Raw genomic sequence first — 3,377 nt, 5'->3', positions numbered from 1 at the left:
TTCTTCGGGTAGTCCAGGAATACATTTTGGTGCCAGTGGCTTCTTGGACCCAAGATCTTTTCTTGGAAACAGTGCCATTGACTTGAAAGACCGAGTGTTGAGCCCCTGTGTCCATCAAGAACTGAATGGGTTTCGCTTTCATTCCCACAGTTTTCCTGGGTTGGGGGAGGTGGTCAGAAACCCCATCTCCCCTAGTCACTGTCTTCACCCAGGGTTTGCCATTTGGGGGCACTTTTCCCAAGACCTGGGAATTCCTGCTCTGGACTTCTATTTCTTAGGGCACACTCTGGCTCAGTGACCTCTCTCCTTACAGTATGCACACTGGTCCTTTTCTGTCTCTCTTTTCTGCTTTTTCTATTATAACCAGGATTCTCTGTAGCTTCCTTCTCTGTCATTTTTCTTTCTTTTTTTCTGTTTCTTCTCCTCCTCTGTCTCCCTGTCTCAGCAAACTGCATTAAATCTCTCTATAGACTTTCTCAACAACCTACATTAAATCCTTCTACAGACCTTCTCAGCAACCTGCACCAAATCCCTCTAGTCTCTGAAGCTTTTTCCTGATATCTCTACTAGCCCTGTCTATAAGAGCCATTGTCATAGTAGCTTTATAGTCTGTGCCCCTGGAGTCATAGCATGTATATTGGCAGAATGCCTCTATGAGCTGCTCTAGAAAAGCTGCAGGTGACTCATCTGGTCCCTGCTTAACCTTATATACCTTGGTCAAATTTGTGGGCTGCCATGCCCTCGAGACCTGCCAATGGAGTCTGGTGTTGGTCTTTCAGGTGCCTCTTACCTTTTGTCTGAGGGGGTAATCTTTTTGGCTTCCTGTATTACAAATAAAACAATCTCAAAGAGATTATTTAGTCTCTTGGGAAATATACCCTTAGTGAGAGAGCTACCATGGTATCAGGATAGGTGGTCTCAGGTCCTCTCTAAATATCAGTTGAGCATAAGTATTACCATTTTGTAAATTATAAACTATAAGATAGACATAACACCTAGTTTATCATCCCTGTCAATTAAACAGAACCTTTTCATCTGTATTATCTTAAAAGACTGTCAGAATTAACACTTAAAACTTAACATTGTAAGAATTGACTCATGTCCTGGCTTTAAATTTTATGTCACCTGAAAATTCTTTATTTAAATCTATATCAGCTTTCTCAGGATTAAACAGCTTGGGCTGCCTATGAGACTAACAGTCTTCAATACCATCAGAAATCTAAGAGTGACCAATATTAACTGAAAATATATAGAAAGCTTAACACAGCTTCTAAGACTTAAACAACATATTTCATGGCTTTTTGACATTTTTTAAAACCAATTATCTATGTAAAGTAATGTGGACTGTTATCTGTTAAACTATCTTCAGCTATTTCTGATTAAAACCTAGAAAACACCCTAACAATAAATTCAGAGCCTTATATTTCTATTTAGCCCAAAACTCATAGGCTTAAACATCTCAGATCGGTAATAATAACAAAGAACTGGGTGTAAATCCTGTACTTTCTTTCTTTTTTTTTTTTTTTAAGGTGTATTTATTATATGTGAGTACACCATAGCTGTCTTCAGACACACCAGAAGAGGGCATCTGATCTCCTTACAGATGGTTATGAGCCACCATGTGATTGCTGGGATTTGAACTCAGGACCTCTGGAACAGCAGTTAGTGCTCTTAACCACTGAGCCATCTCTCCAGCCCAATCCTATACTTTCAAATTTAGTATTTATACCAATGAAAACCTTGATTTTGTATCAAAATAAAACCTGTATCAAATAAGAACTTATGCCTTGAACTTAATAACAATTATAAATATTTATATCAAATGAAATTAATTTTATTTTCTCCCCATGTTAAATCTGACCATTTCTATATTCTCTAGAAAGACCAAGATGCTCTTCAATCTGAACATGAATGTTGAGATATGAAGGGGAGTGGTATTTTCTGTAATGTAAATCTCAAAACAAGATTTTAGTATTACAAAAACAGATTTTTCATTTAATATTTTAGAATCTAGTCTTCTGGAGGTCTCTTTTTATTGACCTCTCTCTCAGAGGAACAATATAACCACAAAGTTTAACATCACATCGATCATAAATTTAAATAAGTTAAAATAAAAGAAATAAACCATTTGTACCAACTTAATGTACCAGAATACTCACACCTGTCACATTGAGCTTCTTGTCAAGACTTATTTTCCCCACCAGGGGTGTCAGAGTCCAAGTATTTTGTCTCTCCTTTTGTTCTAAGTTGGCGCGCTTGAGTCATGTGACCTGATTTTGGCATGCTTGAGTCACATGACCTGATTCTGGCACCACAGAGTTGCTGTAAATCAGCCTAAAGTCGTCTAAGTCCAAGAACACAAAACACGATACAAAACAACACCACATAGACAGCCTGACCTTGCCACCATCAGGCCTCTAGATTCAAGAACACAGAGCAAGGAAAATCACACAATTTGCCCCTAGAGAGGCGCAGTTTCAGACACCAGGTGTACCTGCACATATTACAGGAATCAGACAAACCAAATTTCAGCAAAATATGGCTTCCACCATTACTGACTTGCTGTTTACAGATGGAAGAGAGCCTTATTTAGCTCTCTCCAGGGTCTAAAGCTTCTTCCAGACCCCCGCGGTCTCGACTCTAGCAGCTGCCAGTCGAACACACTGGACCAGACAGGCTCTCTGAGCCCCAGAAGCTTGCAAGCAAAACCGAAATTTTCAGAAAGGCTTATAGACTCAGACCTTGACACACAGTGAGACAGATAGAAAACAAACCGCTGCACCAGTCTAGTGGTCAAACTGTAGACAAAGACACACAAAACTGACAAGTATTCGCCTCCAATGAGACAGACAGAACCAGATCAGAAAACCAGACGGCCGGGAGGGCATATAAGTTCTCCAATTCAGTAGAACTACTATGTCCTCTCCGACATTCAGTTGGGAATCTTCTAGGGTCTCTGGAGTTCCCCCCAAATACCCAGGAATGTCTCCCCAGGTCGCAGCCTGTGGTACAGAGCACGTCTGCTCACCACGGTCTGCTGGTTCTCACGAACCCGAGAGGACAGCTGACCACCGAAAACATGAGTCTCCTCAGATACAGAAAACAGACCAGTACAGACATTCAGGACACAGACACCAGCTGGCACGCACACATTCCAGAGGGGATCCCCTTTACCTCCGAGTTGGTTTTCATTGGACCAAGAAAATGTAAGACCCCCAAAACTAAGGGTGCCCCAGCACCCCATGCCTCGGAAGGCAACAACCAAATCACTCGCGAGAAATGGTCTCAATGCAATAACATGAGGATTTCTTTATCCAGAATTCTGGGTTCTACAGCCGTACACCACGTAGGGTTAGAGGACTGTGGACCCCATGCAA

Source organism: Apodemus sylvaticus, chromosome 6 (genome assembly GCF_947179515.1).
Source record: "Apodemus sylvaticus chromosome 6, mApoSyl1.1, whole genome shotgun sequence".
NCBI lineage: Eukaryota > Metazoa > Chordata > Mammalia > Rodentia > Muridae > Apodemus > Apodemus sylvaticus.
This window is presented reverse-complemented; position numbering follows the sequence as displayed.